General features: G+C 40.5%; 1 protein-coding gene across 6 annotated transcripts in view; it reads right to left on the minus strand.

The window, feature by feature from the left end:
- Positions 1 to 15048, minus strand: part of Ipcef1 (interaction protein for cytohesin exchange factors 1) — a 163211-nt gene extending 148163 nt beyond the window's left edge. For 3 of the 6 annotated variants that reach the window (XM_046456625.2, XM_046456622.2, XM_058583186.1), the window contains exon 1: positions 14907 to 15046. The gene's annotated coding sequence lies outside the window, so the exon portion shown is untranslated. Of the gene's footprint in view, positions 1 to 14906 lie in introns of all 6 variants that reach the window. The other 3 variants (XM_046456626.2, XM_046456623.2, XM_058583187.1) reach the window with 2 other exon arrangements.
- Positions 15049 to 23496: the final 8448 nt, after the last annotated feature.

Consider the following 23496-nt stretch of genomic DNA (forward strand, 5'->3'; position numbering starts at 1 on the left):
AAATGCTGTCTCTGGTTCCCATTCTACTTTATCATTCTCAATTCTTGGTCTTGCTTTTTAAAAATTTAGCAATTAAAGCATTCACTGTATGCTCTGTGATTGCTTCATGTGATATAAAGTGATACTGAATGGTGCCTTATGAATAGTGGGAAAATAGATTAAATGCTTTTTTCAAGACATGACAGAATGAAATAATCCTAAGACATCAGACTGCACACACACACACACAAAAAAAAAAAATGTTGATTCCGATTCTAATTTTCCTGGGAAACAGGAAAGATGATCTTTTTAAAAATTGACTGAGTCATATTTTTAGGAAACTATTCTCATGAATGACTTTATCATGACTTCCCAGATCAGTCATGAAAAAAGAAAAATGAGACTCTTTTCTCCTGAATTCCCGACTCTACTGACTGCCCAACGGTTCTGCACCAGCTTTGTGTTAGAAAGTTCCAAAGGCTCCAGAGACTGAGGAAGCAGACGAAGATAGATTTTCTGACCTCAGAGGACATCATGACGTGAGCTCAAGCCAACAGGTCTCAGTTTTGAACCCTTGTTTTCCTTGAGCACACTCCACAACCCTTCCTGGCCCGACTCTGGACTCCAAACTTCTTATTAGCTCACAGCCTGAAGCTGCCATTGTAAAACTACAGCCCGACATACCTCTGTCCCAAGGAGCGCACTCTCAGAACCCTGCAAGAAGAGGGTGGAAACACACGAAATATGTGTGGCTGAGAACAGCTGAAATTCAAGCTTCCCCACCTGATGACTTCCTGGTGGGGATAAACCTTTCTGATAGAATACAGACATAGCCAACAACAAGAGACGCAAAATCCAATCAAAATAAAATCAAACCAGTGAGACAAAAGAGATCCAATTCAAGCCACTCCCCTGCCCCAAATGCTGTATTTTAACGGAGCGCCAGCAGGACTCAGCAAATTATAGCCTTTCTTTTGACTAACAGAAAGTTTTATTTTATGCAACTTTTAAATCAGTCCAAGAATTTTATTTACAGTAGCTTGACAAGTCTGTTTAGCTGTGAAGCAGGGCCTTCATAAGTTCTGGTTTTCTCTGAATTTTCTTAGAACACTTTACTTCCAATATTTTGAAAGTTTAAAAAAAAAAAAAGCCTTGTTTAGTTCTGAAGGTTAAAAACAGCATCTCCTGCAGCCTATTGGCCACAGGTGAGCCTTAACAAAGACGTCCTTTGTCTCCATGTTTAGAGGATGCCATTCCCACCAAGAAGACACTGTCACCATTTTCATTAAATCACATACAGGACTAACACAATGGAAATATCAGGAGGCATGGCATTTTTACACCTTTCTCTGCACAACAGCCTACCTATAGATGACTTTTTATGAGACAAATCCATCTTCTGTTGAAACCTGTGAATGACAAATACTTATCTACTTATCTGGCCTCCTAAGCTTCAGAAGTCAAGATGCTAAAATTGGTCACTTTAAGTGATTGTGTACTTCAAAACGTTTGGATTTAAAAAAAAAAAAATCCTGAAAAACTTGGAAGAGATTTTCTCCTTTGTCAATCAAACCAAGGACTCAAACCAGGGACCCAAGCATTTTACAGAGGTTCTGCTCCAATTCCCACATCTTCTATGCTAATTACATGCTGTCCCTGCCCCACCTGTGCAAACTTCTAAAGCACTGAAGTGATCATCATCAGTCTGCATAAACACCTTTGGAGCCTAAGAGTAAGCTGTCACTCAACAAGAGGCTCAAGAGACAAACACAGACTGGGCAAGGGGCTCTCTTGTACAAAAGGCACATCACATGGTCAGGAAAAGTTGTCATGTCATTAAAAATATGTGTGACCTGGAGTCTCTCCTCCACCCCCCAAAAGGCTTACAACATGTTGATCATCAGATCTTGAAGCAGGCCTGGTGGGGACCCTAGAGGGGATTTTAGTCAGGGAGAATAGAAAGAAATTTGATCTAATGGAAAACCTAGCATTGTTATCACGGGTTAACTCCAGCCTTCTGGAAATAAAAGAAGCCTAGGATCCCCACAGTTAGATCAGCTTCATTTCCTGATGCTCTTCGAAGCATTACTGAAACTAAAATCATGGGTTGAATGCTCAAACAAGCTAATTCCTTTAAATCTTTCCTCCGTTACAGACAGCCCACTCTAACTAATACCTTGTACTTGCAAGGACTTGACAGAAAAGAGTGTTAAAAGAGAGGAAGAATGAAATCAAGTATGTCTACCACCTTCATACGCAAAAGATTGCAGTTCATTAATAGAAAGAAATCTCAATGAGAAAAGCTGAAAGAAACTTCAGAAAAGAAGATGCCTTTGTTGTTGGGCAGTTAACACTGGGCAATGGTCTAGACCAGGCAGTTACCAGCCGACGGTGTGGGCCAGGTGGGCAGATGGTCTGGCAATCCTAATAAGCTCTGAGTTGGAAGGATCTGATTTGCTCAATCACACAGTGTGTGAGTAACTCCTAACAACCCAGAGACCTTTCCCTTGTAGAATGTGTTCATTTTAACTCAGATTAAATACTAGAGAGTCAATAAGTAAGAAATCTAGCCTATGGACTGAGCATTACCACCTCTGTGCAGGACATACCTAGGGAATCACAAAAGCTCTTTGGACCTCAGTTTCTTATCATCAAGGGCCCCGCTGGAGTTGTAGCCATCATTAATATCCAGCATCAAAGAGAAGTGAGTAGGGGTCTCCCGATCCAGTGAGTGTAAGGTTAGGAATGCCCCATGTTAGGTTAGGAATGCCCCAAGCTAGGGGACACTGAGATAGAAGATAGAAGTGAATCTGAACTTTACCTTGATGATAAACCAATAGAGATAACTTACCCATAAAGGTCAGGAAATGGCATGATCTGGAGGGAGAAACGCTCATGTGAGAGAACTAGAAAGTTCTAAGCTTCGCCTAGGCCACTCACTAGTAAGTGCTCAGGCACTTAAGCTTTCCAAATGTCCATTTCCTCCATGGGTGTATGGCTATCTGTCCTGCTGTAGAAGGCATGAAATCCTGGTATCAAAATAAGAAAATGTGCATAAGCACACTTAATAGATTGTGAAGCAGCCAAGGCCCAAAGATTCATGTGAACAGGCATTTAGGACATTGAGGTCTCCTTCCCAAAGAGGAGACTTAAAACAGAATGAAAAGCCTAGGGAAAGACTTTTGGAGAAACAGGTCACTACTTGTCAACTCTTAAGATTCAGACACATATATTCGGAATGTATATGGATGGAATTTCTCTAAACTCTCCAAGATAAAGGAGAACAGACATCCCCATGCAGTCATTTCCATGCATATGACTGAGCCTGAATCTTTGTCACTCTTACTCAAAGCCTCAAACCACTGCAGTGACATTCAAGTAAGAAAAAGAGACTCTCCTTCATACTAGAAAACGGGATGCATGCTGAGAGGGCAGCCAAAGAGGGTGCTCAGCAACAGGATTGACCAACATGCCTGTGTAGTCACAGAGCAGAGGTACAGCCACCTGGAGTAGGGACAGAGAACAGAGACCTGGCCACAGCCAAGGTTCTCTGGGAACCATTACTGAAGTCAAGAGCAGGGAAAAGAGGAAAGCTTCTCTGATCAGAAGGACAAGGCTGGCCAGGAAAAATAATAAGCAACAGGGCTGTCTGGACCCAAGGTCAAGTCTATGACATCACTGCTCCACAATGTGATTGGATAAAGTAATATTAACCTCTAAGCAAAGGAGGAAGAAAACCTAATGTTTTTTAAAAAATTAAATTTAACCAAGTTCATTTGCTTTGATCACTTCTCCACAAATTCTCCAAAGAATGAAAGAGAATAGCCAAGAATATTGGGTACTAATTGTCCATGCATTTTAGAAATATAATAACACTAGTGATCTGAGTGGGGGGAACCCTGTAGCAAGAGGAAGCTAAGTGAGGAGTCAGCAAGAGAGCAAGAGCTTCAGGGTAGGCACTCCCATCATAGTGTGGAATCACAGTGGACAGTAATTGAGATTAGGGAGGTCAAGTCAGATAAGACGACAGAGTTGAGATATTCAAGGGAAAATTGGAGAGAAATGCAGTAGAACTCATCAAGGCTGAAGAGGCAGAAAATCCCAGGTCTTGGAGTTTAATTAAGTAGGTGGACATGATCAATAGTGAAATTAATGCTGAATCCAGGAGGGTGAACAGTGGAGCACAGATTGGACCAAAATGGAGCCTGTGGACGAAGTTTAAACAGAGCGCCAAGATCAAAATCAGGCAGGCTATATGCCAGGCTGTCTGGCCAGTAGCCTTAACAATGCTCGAGAATTCTTCCAACTCTCTCCTTTCTCTTCTCCTTCCTGTACCCTTTGCAGGGGGTGTGGACGTGTTACTCATTCCTGCTTGATCTGAACCCTGCTATCATCACTCATTAAGAGTTGATTATATTAAGCCAAAATCATCTATGGTATGTAAGCCTTGGTCTAAAAATAAAAGTGTTTGGAAGCCCACAGGCTGTCCAAACTCTAGCTGCGACCCAATGGGACTAATGATGTTTTCTCAAAATTACTTCACTTGTTTGTTGAGTTATGAGTCCAATACTTCCAGGGATACAAAAGGAAAATAAATGAAATAAGGAGAAAATTCAATCAGAGGGAAGAACATGTTAGAGGATTTAACATAATGTTTTGCCCATAAGATTCAAAATGCCATTATAGCGAAGAAAACACAAATATACAAAAACCTGTCCCCATCATTGAATATCCTCCACAGGATACCAAGTCCCTTTCCTCCCTAAACCTTCTCACTCCCCCCCCCCATTTTCCCATGTCAGTCAGACAAAAGAGAAGCATCAGTGCCCTCGATCCATCAACCAGCCTTCCTTTCCCTGCTAGCTCTACCCAGGTATGTGCTCCCCTCTCTACAATCACTCATGTTGGTGCTGATGTGTTATAGTTCATGCCTTGGTTGAGTTTTCTTCTCTCTGGACATCCCATAAACCATCATCACAATGGACTTCATTAATGGGAGCATTGTGCACTCTGCCAGGCACCTTTGCAAACATGAGTTCATGGGAACCCAATGACACTTAGAGGTGTATAAAGATATGCTGCTACCCATTTCACACTTGAAGAAACCAAACCTTGAAAACCTCAGTTCCACCCACTTAGCAATCAGCAGAGCAAAGATCTCCCCTCTTTTGCCCCAGGATTCCTCCCATTACAATAAGGCTGCCTAATAGAGAGCCATTTTACTCTGGCTCCAGGAGAGAGCTCTAAACCTGGTTTCTTCCCCACATGAGTGGTCATCTCCTCCCCACTCACCCAAAATCTCTCCCTCCTTCTGAGAACTATTTTGATTATCCCTCCATCCTGACACTCTCCTGGGTCCTGCTTTCTGGCTCTGTGGGTTCTTACCCTCTACCCTGTTCAGTACCACGCTCAGGTATCACCACGAGTCTTTCAGTTGAATGTTTCATGTGTGTGTTTCATTGTCCCAGTAAATTAGTAAGATATTGTTAAGGACAGTTACTTTCAAATATTTATTTCATATTTTCCACAATGCTTAATGCAGAGAAAATTCTCAACTTTTTATTTTCTGTGTTGAGACATAAGAGAATTTCTGTGTTTGAGAAATTATCTTTCAGTCCTTCTCATTCTTTGTATGAGTGAAGGTTGGTTTAAAAACACATGAAGATCAGGGCCTTACTCCTCTCCAGGGATTCCAAGCACCAAGGCAAAGAAAAATGCAAGTCAGTTGAGGATCAGGCTCTTCCCAGATGATGCCAGCAGCTGCCACCGGCTGTGACACCCTAACTTACCCATTCACATTCACATGGAGACATTCCCTCTGCAACTTTCACTACCTTTGGCTTTCTTTTGATTTACATGACTGATCTTCTTTTTTCTGGTTGAAAACTTGTTAGACCTGTGGATTCTTGGAAGTATTTTACCAATTTCAAATATTTAAACATTTTTCTGGTCAGCTATAAAAAAGAAAGATCTCTTTACATACCATTCATTACCCATTACATATATAGGGTTGTGGTGGCCAACTTTTTTGCACATATTGAAATATATAATGTGTTAGGAATGTGACTTTAATATATCAAAGTATGCTTTAACTCATTTTTTTGGTAAATACACACAAATATTTTTTAAAAAAGGAAAAAGCATTGAAGATTTTACTACACCAAAATGCTATTAAGACTATTTCAAGGTTATGGGGTCATGAGACATAGTTATCTTCTCCTTGCTTATCTGCATCATTAGTAACAAAGTACATCATATGTGCACTAAAGAAAAATAGTTATTTTTAAAATTTAAGTTGTAAATAGTGAGTTGATAACATAAATTTACTATAAGGTTGAATTTGAATTGCTTGCCTATAGATTCTTTCTTTCCATTTTTTATCTAATTTAGTATATACTGATCTTTTCCTTTTTCAAGACCTTTTTCCAATCTTATAATAAACAGAAAGGATGAATGGAGATTGTTCAAAAAACTCAAAATGTTGACTTCCTTTTTTTGGCAAAATGGTTGTTCTGATTTTTTAAGTCATCAATTACATGGTAGAAAAAATATGATAGACACAAAAACACAAGTAGTCATGAACCATTATAATCTTGGCTACTTAGATAACACAAAGAAAACTATAAAGATAGCATAAAAGTACAATTCCTCCCCCACACTACATTCCTATTTAAATAGCATGAGAAATACATCTCATTTCACAATAGAAATTTATTTCTATCACCCTCCTTTCATTTTTTTTCTCTCATGAGTTCATGTTTTCCCTCACACACAGACACAAGAAAACTTTCCTAAAAACTTTGCATCACCAATAGTAATCAAATAATTAATATTAGACAATTTTTCAAAATTAATAATAGATATATGGATATAGATAACCAATATACTATATTACATACTACATATCTAATACATATTACAAATGCATATGTTGTTCTAATCCAAAATTTTCTGGCTAAACTTGATGTTAGCTAAACAATGCCAGTTACAGTGTTCAGACAATTTCTGTTTAAGAAGAGAACAAATCAGTAAATGTTTTGGTAATGACTTAGTAAAAACAAAGTATTAATAAAACAAAATTTTTCTTCCCTTTTTCAATCTGAATTCTTGGAAGCAAGTGTTCATCACCCTCAGTCCCAACCCACCTCAGCTTCGATCTGGAAATGTCTCAGGAACAAGATTCTCCTCAACAAATACTCCTAAAATTATTATCCACCCAGAGAAGCTTCCTCTGGCCTAAGTGGGGTTGTTTGCCATCATTCCCAGCTCCAGGGATGGGGGAAAGGTGGATAAATGTGAAACAAGCTTATCTAAAACAAATAAGAAATGCCTGGTACCCGTACACCATATCACATCACGGACGTCATCTCATACTCCCTCAAGGCAGCTCTATGTTAATGGACTCTCAGGTTCAACAGGCCTAAGTTCAAATTCTGACTCCAAAGTCAAAACACTGGAGTTGGAGTCCTCAATATGTTATTTCTGTGTGGCCTTAAACCAGGTTCTTAAATGCTCTGTACCTGTTTCCTCATCAGAAAAAGGAAGCCAGTTAATAATAAGAGCACTTCCTAGAGTTATTTCATTACAAAATGAACAACTAATACAGTGCTTTTAACACCTTTGCTGGAGACAGCAGGTGACGATCACACATTAACTCTTGGTGGTGACGAAGGTGCTGACTGCACACATCAGCCACGAAGCCACTGCGGTTGCTGAGATATATGCAGCCTGCAGAGGAGATGCCATTGGAAACAAGGAGCCCATGTGGACGGTTGCCTGTCCTTGCTCTGGGGCTTACCTCCGTGGTGCTTGCTGCCCTTTGAGCTCCAGGGATTCTCAGGAATAGGCATCACTGGCCGGGCACATCTGTCCATGGGCAGAAGGCCCAGCTCCACTAAGCCCAGAAATGTGAGCTCGTGGGAAGCTGACAGAGAAGCTCGTTCCCAGTAAGCAAGGTGAAAATGACCACGCCCCACGTCTAGGACACTACCACTGCCAAATCACCAGTGTAAAAGCAAACTCACTTCAAGAGAACCAGAATCCCTGAACCTGACTTGCTCAGCTCACTTACTCTGCCTCGGTGGTGGCTGGCTGCTTCTCCCTGCTCTGGTTTCTTGGCTCAGAGTCCAGGGGTCTGGCGTTCCTTTCAAGATGACTGATGTGCACAAACTTTGGAGTGTTTGTGAGTGTTCAGAAAATAAAAATAAACAGTACTCTAGTGCCCAGCTCAACAATCCTTCATTCAAGTCCCTGCTACCTACGCAAAAGCTGCCATAGTTGATTAATCAAGTTGAAAATCCAAGTGCAAAATGTCTTGGTACCTGTGTTCCAGAGAAAAATCCAGCTTTAGCTGGAAAATCTTGACCATATTTACCAGGAGAGTTCAAGTTTAGATCCTTCACCTGGACAGAATGGCCATAACTGAATCTAACCAAGAAGAGGCCGTGTCAATTCACGAGATTGTAAGGAAATTGCAAAAGCGATCTTGTCCATTCTATGACAATGAAATACCTGACAAATCACCTGGAAAATATGAGATATTCAATAAGCATTTTGTAAATGTTAAGTATTCCTAAATGGGCCCCATCATGTTATATGGCTAACATTCATATTCACTAAGGAGAACAGGAGTGCTTATGGGGAGTTAAATGTTGTATTCCTCTTCAACATTAGAGATCAGTGCATAAGACTCTCAGGAAAGAATATTCTTCATGACAGTCAGGAAAAAAATAACTTCCACCCTGTTCAAATGTGAAAGAATCAATCCAGTCACAAATTTCTATTAAATATCTCAATAAAGATTATATAAAATTAATAACAAGTCCAAGAAAACCTAAATAAGGAGTCATTAAGAGGAAGAGCAAAATCATAGTTTTAGTTTTGTGCAGATTAAATGAATTAGCCTCCTGCAATGATGTGTTCCTGTTAGGTATTTTGTTCTGCTGGTGATAATCGTGGTCATAGGAATTGGGGTAATTTAAACTCTATTGAAAAGGGAATTAAAGGGACTCATGTTTCAAAGGAACTCAAGAACATGCTTGAAACCCTGGCACTTTATGCTGTCATTAAAATACTTATGCAGGTACCAAAGTAAATGCATGCTTCAAAGTGATCAACAATTATAGATAAAACTACCAGCATGATCTAATGGGCACTAATTGGGAAGTTTCTTCTTGTTAAATGTTTAGATTGGAGCCTTAAATTTTATGTTTGAACAAATGCACCATCATATTGCAGCATTTTCTAGTTTGGAATATTTGGACTTTTTCCCCCCCAACATACAACTTGGGGAAATAAATATCTACTCAAATAGAAACAGATGATACATATCTAGCAAATGACCACATTGGTATAATAAGCCAGGATTCCTAATAAGATTCAATTTATGAAAGGATGCCCTTTTATAGATGTCACAATAGCCTGATTTTCATTTTGTAAATGTGTCTTTATTCATTCCCATTAAAAGATGAATCAAATCTACTGTCTGAGATCCAATGCCACAGGTTAAAGTCAGAGAAATGAGTCATGTTGGATTTGGTCCCTCGAACCACTTGCCAGCAATGTAGATGGTTGTATGATAAGCACTGAAAATGACTTTTATTCTTTGCCCCACCCCCAAATTAATGTCCTAGGGTTGTTGTAACAAAATACCACAAACACAGTGGCTGAAAACAACAGTTCTAGAAGCTGGAAGTCTGAAGTCAGGGTGTCCACAGGCCACCTTCCCTTTGAAACCCGAGGACTCTGGGGGTGTCTTTCCTGCTTCTTTTAGTGGCCGGCCACCTGGGCAACCCTTGCCTGGGAACAATGACTCCCATCTCCCTCCATCATCAATCCTGCGGTCTTCCTGGGTGACTCTCTCCACTTGGCTGCCTTCTTACAAAGGTACCAGTCCTATTGGATTGGGACCCACAGCCCTGCAGCATGACCTTATCTTAATTTAACCAATTATAGAGCTACAACTACCCTATTCCAAACAAGGACACATTCAGAGGTACTATGGGGCAGGACTTCAAAATCTTTTTTGAGGGGCAGGCATAACTCCACTGATTACACCTCCCTTCATGCTCCTTTCATATAATTCTTTTCTGTCAGTAAAGCTCTTGGGTACCAGTTGAGTCTCTATATGGTTAAAAGGAAATGGGACGTGAGCAAAGATAAAAGGGTTCCATGAGTCAAAAAAAAATTTTTTTTTTTTTACTTTCTTCAAACCATATTTACTTAATCTCATTTGGTCCACATAGCAAAACATTTTAGGTATTTTTTATCTTTGCTTTTATAGATGAGAAAATTAAAGTGTGGAGAAGTTCAGTGCCTGGCTTTGTGGTACTGAAAAAAAAAAATATATATATATATATATAAAATAACCCAATTATTACATGTCACAGTCAGCAGTCGGAGCACCCACGTCTCCTAGATTATGGGTCCATGGTGTTCCCACTAAAAAAAAAAAAAAAAAAACAGAGAAAGTCCCACCAATATAAGTGCATTAATACTCAAAATAGAAACTGGATGGTTTAAACTTAGAGATTATAAGAGGGCAGCCCGAGGATCCTAGTGGGGAAGAAACCGTTATGTATCTTGACTGGGGTTGCGGACTCCCCAGGGGTGGCTCTAGAGCCCTTCCAAACCCTGCTGACCCTGCTGGTTGAGAAGCATTGCCTACACAGTGCCACCTGGCCACTGCACGGCAGGCTGTGTTGAAAACCACACATGTGCAGTCATGTCAAGTACATGTTGGGGACTTCCTATTAAATCCCTGGACAAAAGAAAATCCCTTTTCACCACCTCCTCCATAAGGGTGTAAGAAAGAATTTCACTTTAGATTTTAGAGTAGCAAGCAAATCTGCTTATTCTTACCCTTTGCCTTCTAATCCTTAACCTCAAATTGTTCTCTTATATGAAAAAAAAAACCAGAATTTTACCTTGCACAGAATATAAGTGAAGCCACAGGCTCAGGGAGTTTAAGATCTGGTTTGGAATCCTGCATCTACCCCTCCCAGTGGGGTGATATGAAACAGGACACTTTACCTCTAAGCTTCAGTTTCACAGAGGTAACAATATAGTACCATTTTCCTTGACAATTTTGAAAAGTGGCTGAAATTATAAATGTAAGTGTAACTAAATGTAAATGTAAACTGGAATGTAAAAATAAAAGTTCTGATCACCTGCCTAGACCACAACAAGTACTCAGTGCTATCACTCAGTGCCCTACACATGAAATATTCAGGGATTATTGGGGACTTCCTGTTAAAAACTATATCATGCTGCTGCTTTCCGTCTCAATTCATATTGCACTCTGGATTTTGATTTGATTAATTCTTTCATTTGTAACCTTGACTATTTTCCACTGAAGATCTGGTCATTTTTGATTCAGCATTTATGAAATTCTCGTCCGTATTCTAGTAATTTGGAGGTCAGTTTCGCTGGCTAATTTTTTGCCTTTCAACTACTCCGACCAGCATACCCAGGTGGGTTTGCAAGGGCTGTTTTTGCTCAGTTCTTTCACTCTTTCTCTGCCAATTTTCTCTTACTCAGTCATCTCTAAAACAAAACAGGAGATTCCTCTCCATACCTACAAGCTGAAACACTTTGTTTCGGTCAAGTCCCTGATAAGAGACTCACGGTGGCATGCTGGCACTCTGAGATGGCAGAGCCATGATCTTAACAGAAATTATTTCTTGACTCTGCAAAAATGTGTTTCTGACCACTCCCCATTTATACCAATATGATAGCTAAGTCAAAATTCCCTTAAAAATGAATTACTTGTGTGTGGGGAAATCTAAGTTTAACTTGGAAATATTAACTGTTGAATTGACTTTTGAACCTACTAGAAAATAATCCAATTTAGTCATTCAGAGAAAATAGCTCATTTTCATTTGATTCTAGGAATTAATCAGACCGGCCATCCCCAGATGGAGCCCTCTTTGCTTATTGCCATTTTGAAGCTGACACATGAGTCTGTGCCAGTTCTAATCTCAAAGGGAATTCCCCTAAAAAGACTAACTAGCATAAGTTATCAGTGCCATTTCTTAGATAGCAATGATCCACAAACTTAAGCACAGTATCACTACAAACTACTTCTGCATTGTCTTTGGCAGAGGACAAAGAAAGTGTTAACTTTTTGTTCATTTATTTTCATTCAACACTTACTTTGTTTTCATATTATAAAGAGAAACCAAGTATGCTCAACTGACAAAACTTAAAAAAAAAAAAAAAGTACAAAGACAAAAATAGCCATCAGCTATAAACCCATTCTTCACGGACTTTAGCCTACTTTACCTCAATCTTGCTTATCTGCAATATTTTTGCATAGTTGAAAAAGTTGCATCCAGCTTCTTTGACAGCAGTGCATTATGAAACTGTTTCCATAAATATCATTATATTGGTGGTTTTTCTTTATCTAGACATATCATGAGGTGCTTAACCATGCTGATGAGTATGTTTATGACATTCCTTTTTAACAAATTATTATCTTGGTTCATTCCTGCTACTGAAACAAAATATCATAGGGGGCCAGTGGCTTATAAACAACAGAATTTGGTTTCTAAAAATTTTAAAGTCTGGGAAGCCCAAGACCAAAGCTAATCCTACAGATAATATCTTCTCTGTGTCCTCATATGGAGGAAGGGGCAGGCACATTCCCTTCAACCCCTTCTGTGGAAGCACTGCCAGCAGTCATGAGGAGAGCCCTCCCACTTCCTTGTGGAATCCCCAAACGTTCCTCCTCTTTATACCACCACAACAAGGTTTCCATGCGAGGGGGGGGGGGAGCGGGGCACACAATTAAACCATAGCTAGGATTAAAGAATCGTGTTTCTTTTATGAAACTTAGAAAGTGGCAAAAAGCATAAAAGAGAAAAGATAAACTTGTGGTCAAATTTTTAAGTATGGCTATGGTGATTTGAAAACTGAAGAAATATATACTGATAATTGTCATTTAGTGGTCCATGAATAGCAAGCGCTATGCCATCGCATTTCTAATCCTAATATGATGCCCAAATACTATAATCACCACTTTCTAGGTTCATAAATTATAGTTAGTAAGTGGTAGATATATTCATTAAACAGATGTGTCTGACCGCAAACTGTTTGTTTGTTCGTTAGGGAGGGGTGCTATATGATACTGACCTACCTGTCATTACCACCTCAACAATCTCTGCTATCCTCATCTCTATTAGTCACCATTTCTACCATCACCTCCTCTGTCACTTCCAATATCACCCCCACCATCTCTACCATCACCTTTACCACCATATTTACAATCACTCCATAATTTCTATCATCACCTCCACATCTCTTCTATTAATTCCTCCAAAACCTCCACCTTTTTAACCATTACCTTCTCCATCGCTTCCACCACCATACCACCACTTCTACCATCATCCCCACCATCTGCCACCACTTCCATCATCTCTACCGTCACCTTCTCCATCACCTCCGCCACCACCACCACCACCATCTCTACCATCACCTCCACTACCATATGCAATCCCTTTCACTTTGCCCACCTAGGGCTTTTTATCACCTGTTTTCTATACTTTTCTTCACTCCACATTTTCTTATTCTCTCTTGCTTCGTACTGATCTCCTCCAATCTTTATTTTCTAAGGTACCTGGGTAACAAACATAAAGCAAAGCTACCCAACAGCATTCATGTCATGAATCTTACCAGTCATTCATCCATTCAATTAATAATTACTGAAAACATAGTATATGGAAGTTAACTTTTCTGAGGACCAGAAGTACAGTAATTCCCTCACTTGCAGAATTTTCTACAACACTAAAAACCTTATTTTCTACACACACACACACACACACACACACATCATATTGCACCTTGCAATTATTTGCTAATTCTCAACTTGTGTTTTGGTTACCAGCTCACACTGCAGAGCCTCCAAGCTGGATGAAAAGCAGAAGTGAGCGCTTCAAGAAGGACACACAAGTCAAAAGGAAAGTCTCAGGCAATCATTGTGAAGTAATTTCTTATCTCTTATTGCCACAGCAAACTACCACAGGAAAGAACTTCCTATTTCCATACTCTGGTGATGTGCTTTTGCTTAATGCAATTTGCCTGAAATGTTCATACGTGGACCTTCTGCAGAAGAGATGCTTGACATATTAAGGAAAGGAAGGAAATTAAAAGATAAAGAATGAATATATCAACAAGAGCACAACCTTAAGTCCCTTTCTTCCTCACTTGAACGATGGGAGCAGAAAGAAACCTGCACTCTTTCCATTTCTATTTCTAATTAAAATAGGAACCAAACTCCATATCACTACAAAATGGCTGGGACGGTACTAGGAATTCATAGGCCCCTAAAGACTATTAAAGTTCACTTCTGCTTTGCTGGGTTATAATTCTGACTCCTATAATTAAATTATTACACACACCAAGAAAAGGAAATCACACACTTCTGATGTCTTCTGTAAAAGCCTGTGAACCAACACTCATCCCTCATATTCATATGAGATATTCTGTCTAGCCTGTGACCTTTATCTAAAAGCAAAATCCCCTCTAGCTATCTGCATGCAAAGGGGGATTCTCCACAAAGAACATGCTTTCTCTACAGATGGTGGCCACAGAGTTTTCCCCAAATGAACTCATCTGTATCCAAACAAATACTGAATTGAGGTTTTCTAAATCAAATGGTGGCCTACAGTCAGACCAGCTGTGAGTTCAACACCCATTTAGGAAAAGAAAAGCAGAATGAGTACACAGCTCTCTCCTTCAAAGCTCTTGCAGAATAAGAACAGCAGCCTTCACAGCAGCAGGTGTAAAAAGAGTTGAGCAAATACCACCTCCAAGAGTCACATTTCAAACCTGAGGGTTGTAAAGATAGTACTAGGGCATCAATTGTTGTGCCATCTTGATACGCCAAGCAATTACTTCTCATATATTAGCCAAAGGGGGACTTTACTTACATGCAATATAAAGAGAGTAAATCCAAGAACTTTCTCTTTATCTCTGAGTTCAGAAAATTCATAATACTCTGAGGCAAATGTTGAGGATTCCACTCGAAGCAGTCACTCGGGAGGCTCAGTCTACACAGCACTACATCAGAAGCTGACAAGAAAATAAAGCTATTTCAAAAGAAGAGGAAGTTTCATCTCTACTTCCTCAAATCTATTCTTCTTCCTACTTACTCTTATCAAACCCCTCCTTGAATCCAGAATCCAGAACAGGGTACATCAAAGCAGGATTATCTCATCTGTCTGACTTCATCTAGCACGAAAGACTACCCAATGTATTCATTTCCGAGGTGCATGTACAAAACAGTGTGTGCCTTTGCCTTCCTCATTTGGAGGTGAAGATGAGTTTATAGGCATGGAGGTGAGAACATTTACAGAGCAATCCTCAGTATGTTGGGCTCAAATGCCACATTTTCATCATCAATATCTTTCAGATTCTCTTTTTGTTTCACATCTTCCTCTTTAATTCTCTTAATCATTTATAAAGTTCTTCTAAATAGGAGATACAGATAAGCTTGCAAAAATCAGCTTAAGCTAAAAAAAAATCAGTCTTAACCTACCATTTTTTGGCAGCACACATAATAGATTCTTTAACTGTAAAACCTTTCTTTTACACACTAGAAAAGGAGAATGACCGGCAGAAAGTTAGACATATTTGAACTCATCACAAATTCCCACCTTCCTCCCTTTCTTTTTCAACATTAGCAGCTTGTTTCTCTAGATCTTCTTAGAGGAAAAAAAAATCATTCTCACTATATTTATACTCTTTTCTCAAAGCAAATTAAATAAATCATTTAAAAATGGTTTTATCCAATGCAGGCTTCCAAGTTTGGCAACTATTATATTAGAATTATATGAGTTATTGTCTTAGTCTCTTTTCTGTTGCTGTAAAAAAAAAATCTGAGACTGGATATTTCAAAAGACAAAATGTTTATTTTATTTTATTTTATGGTACTGGGGATGGTCTCAGGAACTCATACACACAAGGAAAGTAAGTGCTCTTGAGAAACTGATATGACTCCATTTTTGAAACCAGCTTCTACCTCAAGGCCTGTGTAGAGGGAGGGGGCATGACCCTTGTCCTTGGAAAAACCCACAAGTATGTGCTCCTAGGCACATACAAACCCTGCTGAGTTTTTTAACAGGAGGGATCTGCAGCACCAGGTGTCCCTGACTCAGTTACACTAGGTGAGGACCTATAGCAACCCTCTAGCAACCACCAATCAGCATTTGACAGGGAAAATATCTGAAATGCCAGGTGACCCTCCCAGTAGTTTCATGATTGATAACATGATTAGGCCACCCTTCAGTTTAGCATATACACTCTTACAACTGGGCCTAAACCAATCAGTTCAAATGTTTCTACCCCTTGAACTAACCAATCACCCTTACCCAACTTGTTCCCGACAGTGAATGTGCTAATCAAAGTTAAGAGTTGTTGTTTGATTTTCTCGCGGTATGAAATGATTCGCTGTGTGATGTTGTGATGCATAGAGTATCCCCAAAAAAACCTACAAATCCTCACTGAACTAAGGGTCAGGACTCATTCCTCGGGACCACTGCATCGGAAACGGTTGTAAGTCCAGGCTCGAGCTTGCAATAAAGACTCTTGTGTGATTGCATCGGATTTGGCTCCTGGAGGTCTATTGGGATCCCACAAATCTAGTATTACACTCTACCACTGAGCTACATCTCCAGCCCTATTTATTTTGTTTTGAGACAGGGTTTTGCTAAGTTGCTTAGGCTGCCTCAAACTTGCAATCCACCTACCCCAGCCTTCTGAGTCTCTGGGTTTACAGGCGTGCACCACCAGGCCCAGCTAAGGTGTTTATTTAACTCACAGTTCTGGAGCTACAGGGTGCCAGCATCTGCTTGGCTCTGGTGAGGGTCTCATGGAAGATGGCACCACAATGGCAGGAGTGTACATGATCAGACAGGAAGCTTCAGAGTAAGCCAAGGCAGTCCATCTTGCTCTTGAGAATGAGAACAACTCATTCTCATGGGACCTAATCCAAGGCCAGGAGATCTGCATTAAGCCCTTCACAGAGGTGGTGCCCTCATGATATAATTACCTTCCACCAGGCTCCACCTTATAAAGTTCCAACTCTTCTCAACATGCTCCCACTGGGCAAGTCTCCACCACATGAAGCTTTGGGGGATACACTTGAACCATACCAAACCATAGCACTTGTTTTATTGCTTAATAGGTTGCCCCAAAACTCAGTGGCTCAAACCAACAAACATCTGTTATCTCGTGGCTTCTGTGGATCAGGACTCTGGGCCCAGTTTAGCTGGGTTCACCAGCTAAAGATCCTGCACAGGCTGCAGTCAATGGGTCTGCAGGCTCAATGGGGAAGGAAGGGATCCCTCTAAGCACAAGCATGCGTGTGTTGGTAGGGTTTAGTTTCCTATGGGCTATTGTTCCCTAGGGCCTCAATTCAGTACAACCTGAAGTTCCTTATCAGGTGGGTCTCTCTCCTTAGGTGGCCCACAGTATGGCAGCTGGATTCATCAGTGAGCAAGTGAGAACAAGAGCAAGACATGAGTCACTTCTGTACCTCATCTCAGAGGCGATATCCTGTCACTCTTGGTGATTTCTATTTGTTAGAAATGAGTCACTTGGTCCAGTCTACACTCTATGGGGATAGGGGACTTCAAAGTATAAATTCCGGGAGGTATCAATCAACTAAAGGAATCTGTCTTGGAAGGCTGCCTATTTATCCCAACTCAAATTGCATCTGCCTTCGTGATCTAATATTTGGTATCAAGGCAAATATTAACAAATAAGAAGACTAATCCAGAGGTAAACTCATAAATATACTACTGAAAGAACATATGAGACTTTCATTCAGGAATGATATTAGATTACAGCCCACCCCAGCCATTACCAAGACCACACTGAAAACCTAGGTTTTCAGATCATGTAATGGCTCTCCTCATACCATCACCAAGAAACAAATTAGCACACAAGCAAAAATCAAAATGAAACTATAAAACAGCCTGGAATCTGGAAGGTAACCAGATTCAAGATAGAAACATGAGAAGGCCCCAGAACAAGCACAGCATTCAACTTTTCACATTGGGTGTACAGAGTCACTCTGGGCATTGATCCCATTAGGATCAGGATTCCCCACCATATGGCCTTCCTCCTCTGGACACTCACTGAATGTACTCCTTCCTCCTGGCGAGCAGGAAGGTCTTCACTGCCTGTAGTTCCACAGTCGTACCTCAAGCAAACCTGATCACTTCTTCCATCTTCTCTTTGAAGTGTGAATTGCTTAGACCGAACAAACAGAAGATCTGCTTTCTGGCCTACAGACAATGAAAGGAAGGAAAACAGAGTCAGTATGGGTAGAAAAACAAACAGTGCAGTTGAATTTCAATTGAATTCCCATTCAAGATGCGCTTTTAATAGCTGGCGTTCCAGAGAGAAACTAGTGTCACTTGATAGCAAAATTTATAAGCAACACTTTCAAAAGCAAAGCAGAAATTTTCTGTACAGCATGTTTCCTGTGCATGCTTTTGAAAAAGTTTTTAAATGTACAGATTAAACATGGCCTACATCCCAATGTACCCCATATCTCATAACTCACATATCAATGCAAACTGTTAAAAATAAATAATGTTGTTAATGAAACAGAGAAAGAGAACATGTATCAAAATTACTATTTGGCAAAAGCTATTTACCTTGGGTAATAGATAATAGTTTGAAAAACTACTTCAGTCTCTGGTCTCAGACCTTCTCTCATTTTCTTTATATTTATTTTATAAGAAGACTACTATAGACAGAATGCTTATGTCATATGTTGAACTCTAATCCCCACTGTGATGGTATTGGGTGTGCATGATTAGATCCTGCATGAATGGGGTTAGTGTTCTTATAAGGAAGCCCTAGAGAGCTGCCTTGGCCCTTCCATCACATGAGTTCAGTGCGAGAAGATGAATCTCTGAATCATGAGGCAAGTCCTCACCAGACAGAGAACCTGCCACTGCCTTGATCTTGGACTTCCCAGACTCCAGAACTCTAAGAAATAAATGTTGTTTACAAGGTACCCACCCAGTTATGGCATTTTGTTAAAGCAACTAGAATAAACTGAGACAAAGAACATTAAATCTGTGGCGAAGTAAAAGGATACAAGAAGATGCTGTCATTTTGATCAGGAACAAGATGAAATTTCTCTCAGCAGCTTCCTATTTGTATACATTTCTATATCTAGAAAGTACTGCCTCATCTTCTATGCTGGGTCATCCTTGACTTCCCTGCTTTACATACCATCAAAAGTACCAGGTGACATTAAACACATTCAGTGACCTCAAAAACAGGGCCTGTTTTCACACCAGGCTTTTAGATGTCACCAAAGACACAGGTTTTTTACTATTATGGAGCCAGTATTGGAGCCATATAAATTCTTATGCATAGAACCCCTGATTTATAGAAATGGAATAATCATCAAGAGGCTGGGCATAGCTCAGTTGGCAGAGTACTTGCCTCACATGCACAAGGCCCTGGGTTCAATCCTCAGCACCACCAAAAAAAAAAAAAAAAAAGAGGCTAGACATGCATTTCAAGATGGTAGACTGACTGCAGGCTCTTTCTGTTCCCTTCCTTCCCAAAAAACTCCACTTAAATTAAAGGGGGGAAAAAAGACGTAGATCCACAATAACAAAAACAACCAGAGGAAGAACATCCAAGCTTTAGAACTTTCAACAGATTTCTGGAAGATCAAACGTGGAGGGAGGAGGGATGACCTATGAAGGTAGACAGGGGACCCCAGAATTCCACGAGCAAGGAGGGCCTTCTGGTGGAGGAAATAGCCCATCTGTGGTGCATCCTCGCTGCAGGATCAGGACTCCAAAGCAGGAGAAGCTTTAAACATCCTCAATAAGTGATGGAACTGGAAACAGAAGGATGAATTAAAAGTCCATGGGAACCTAGTGCCCTCCTATGCCTGCATCGAGTATCTCTATCATTCATAATCCTGTGGATACAGCCACTCACCCCACTGCAGGACACAGAACCGGAAGATCCATCTCCAGAGTCACTGAAATCCTGCAGAGAATACAGGCAGCAAATGTGGACTGTGGACTCAGGAGCTTGAGATAGACACCCACATATGGCCTGAGAGCTTCACTCAGCACGAGCCGGGCATGACATCATCTCCCCATTGGGGTACCAAGAAACGTTTCAGGAAAGGGGGAACAGGGTCTTCTAATGGGTACCCTGAGAGAGATTCATGAAGATACTGTATCCATTACAAGGAGCAGGATGGTAAGAATGATACATAATCTGAGAACAAGAAAGAACCTTTGGATACCACGAGCAGGGTTGCTAAATAAAGATTTTTAATGAGGGGGTTGGAGGACAAATTTAAGTGAATTTCTCAGGAAATGTTCAATGACATCATCAAAGTAATAACTTAAAGGACTTCTCTAGATTGAAGTCCATGTGTATTTGGACTAAAAGTCTCACTGAGTGCCAAGATGAAGAATTGCAAGTCATTGTAAAATTTCCAAACACTCTTTTAAGATGTTCCAAAGAGAACTCCTTAAAAGTTCCCAAATAGAGAAAATGAGTCACTGCCACAGAAACAAAGACTTGAAGGTTCCAGATTTCTCATAAATAGCATGAGTTAGAAGACAGGAGAGCAAAACCTACAAAAGTCAGAAGGGTCTAAGTTTCACCCTGTAATACTACATTCATTCATTCAGCCAATATTTCTGAACATCTCTGTGGTCCTGGGAGCAAAAATCCTGTCCTCCAGGAAGTTCTTCTGTCATGCTCGGTTTGGGATGGAGTCCTCTCTGTGCAGAATAAAAAGGTAAATATAAGGGGTTAAGTAGAAATAAGTGCTGGGGAGGAAAAACACCAAGAGGGAAAACAAAGCAGAGTAGGAAATGAGTCTAGGGAGAGGCTAAAATTGAATGGGTGGCCAGAGAAGAATTCACGAAGGTGTCATCTGAGAAGAGCATGACTGGCAGAAGGGACAGCAAATACAGGAGTCCTGCTGCCCCAGAGCCCCCTGGTGCTAGAGGAACAGCAAGGAGGTCACGTGGCTGTGAACGGAAGGGGTCAGAAAGGCAAAGGAAACCAGGCCACCCGTGGCTCTGGTTAGGCACTCTGCGTCTCAGTGAGGACCTGGGGGACCTGGGGGGTTTTCACTGCAAACAACTGAACCAGGAGCTGGCAAACTTTTTCTGGAATAGACCAGATAGGAAATATTTTAGGCTTCCTGGGTCAGACAGTCTCTGTTGAATTATTCAGCTCTGCCTTGACGGTGTGACAGCAGCCATCAACAAGATGTTAATGAATGAGCAAGGCTACGTTCCAATAAAATGGTATTTATGGTCACTAAATTTTTTATTGCTTATTTTCCTGTGCCACAAAATGTTCCTTTTCTTTCCATTTTTTTTTTCAATCATTTAAAAATGTTAAAGTCTGTCATAATTTACCAGTTGTACAAAGACAGACAATGAGGCAGATCTGACCCCGGGGCAGCAGTTACTGATCCCTGAACAGGAACATCCATTATGTATGAAGTAGAACATGACTATTTTTAGACACACGAGAGCTGACTCAGAAAGATGACCTCCTCTCTATCCTTTCTTAGGAAGTCACTTGATGAGGGAACCTAGCAAAACAAGGGAGTGAACCCAAAGATGGAAGAGGTGGAATCCAGGAAGTGAAGACTCAACCCAGGAGTGTTGTGAGGGGAAGTCCTTGGGTGAGGGTCATCCAGCTGACCTAGACAGCCAACCAGCAAGAGGAGAGAAGGTGGTTCTAGATGCATAGTATTGGGGGATTAATGGGTCACGGACTGTGGCACTTCCCTCGAGTTATAGAGCAATCTAGAGGGGAAGTAAAGTCAGAGCAAGAAAAATAGGAAAACAACTAGAAAATATAAACCCAAATATAAAAATAAAAGCAGAAAAATAGAAGAAAAAGCAACTGTTCTACACTGTTTGGCTGAAGTAAATTATAATGTTATCAACATAATAGTAGAAGATTCTCAACTGATTTTCAACTTTGAGGATCTAGGTATGGAGATAACATGAGAAATTAGAAAAGATTGTAAATAGCTCTGGCCACATAAGAGTTAAAGCCTGCTGGGCTGTATAATATATAGCTACTGATGCCTAAAAATTAAATTTTAATTTGTTAAAATTAAATGAAACAAAAGTTTCAGTTCCTCACTCACACCTGCCACACCTCAAGTGTTCAGGGGCCACTTGTGTCCAGTGGCTACCATATTGAACAGCCCAGATGTGGAATGACTCCACTAACACAGAAGTTCCATTGAAGAGCACTTTTGGGCTGGGAGGGGGTGGCAGGTTGGAAGGAAGCAAGAGAGAATCAAGGTGCTCATTTCTAATGTGGGGAGGCAGGAAATGCTACACAAATAAGAAACAAAAGTGTGAGCATATCGTTTTAAAAGTTAACCAATAACTGACAGAAACACTAAACATGGAGAGTCATTATAATGGGATTTAATTAGAATGGAGATGAATGAGTTCCCAAGCAAGCCAAACCCTCACCTCTTGTTAACTGAGCTGAATAGACAATGTCTGAAACTGTCACATGACAGCAGGAGAGCATGAGCTCTTCTGTGACCAGGCTGAGTGGAAAGGGTTGCAGAAGAGAACGCTGCTCCCTCCCCAGCTCTCCCTGCCTGGAGGCCCCTGGGCAGCCCTATCCTGCAGCCTTAGCCATCCCTCCTCCCTTGCACAGTATTCTCTGCATCGTCTTATGTTATTAAAGTTATGTCTCAGCAGGGCATGGGGCATGCGTTTTCCAGGTCTCTCTAAAGAAGGGCCCCCTGCTTAGTTTAGTGCTCTGCTGTCACCCTTTGAAAGTTCTTAAGAATTTATGAGCAAGGACCCATACTTTCCTTTTGAACTAGGCCCAACAAATTACGTAGCTGTGCTGTTTATAAGTTCAGCTCCCTAACTGGACTGTCAGCTCTTTGAGAGCAGGGATAGATCATTTTTGAGATTTGTAGGACCCCAGTAAATGGCCATTTGGCTAACTGATATTTATACACATTTCACTTGTAAAGGCTATAATTTTATACTTCAAGATCCCAGAACATAAGCCATCTCTCAGAAAAGCTATGATTTGTAGGCTGCCTGGAGCCACTGTAACCCCATCGATAAAACATCCCTGACTCCCTCTCTTATGCTTGAAGTGCCATAATTATGGTTTTATTCCTTTCTTTTTAAGGCATTTTCTTCTCTTGAACTGCCAATCCCTCTGGTAGGTAGCCTTTAAGTATTGCTATTGAACTTTAATAAACACAATTTTGCAAAATCCCTTCAGTTCATACAGAACCAACCTCATCCCAAAAGCTGTTTTAAGTTCACACCTTAGGTGCATAACACACACTGTGTCATTGCTTTGGGAGAAAGTTGGTAAGGCATGTATGCAAATAACTCCAACAGCTTTCTGAGCTTCAGTACTGCAAATTTGTGAAGCAAAAATGTTAGTGATAGACATGCAAACATGTCAATACTCAAGCTTTTCTGGAAAAACATGGATCTAACATCT

This window comes from Marmota monax, unplaced genomic scaffold (assembly GCF_021218885.2).
Source record: "Marmota monax isolate L192 unplaced genomic scaffold, Marmota_monax_Labrador192_F-V1.1 WCK01_AAM20220418_F8-fsc00164, whole genome shotgun sequence".
NCBI lineage: Eukaryota > Metazoa > Chordata > Mammalia > Rodentia > Sciuridae > Marmota > Marmota monax.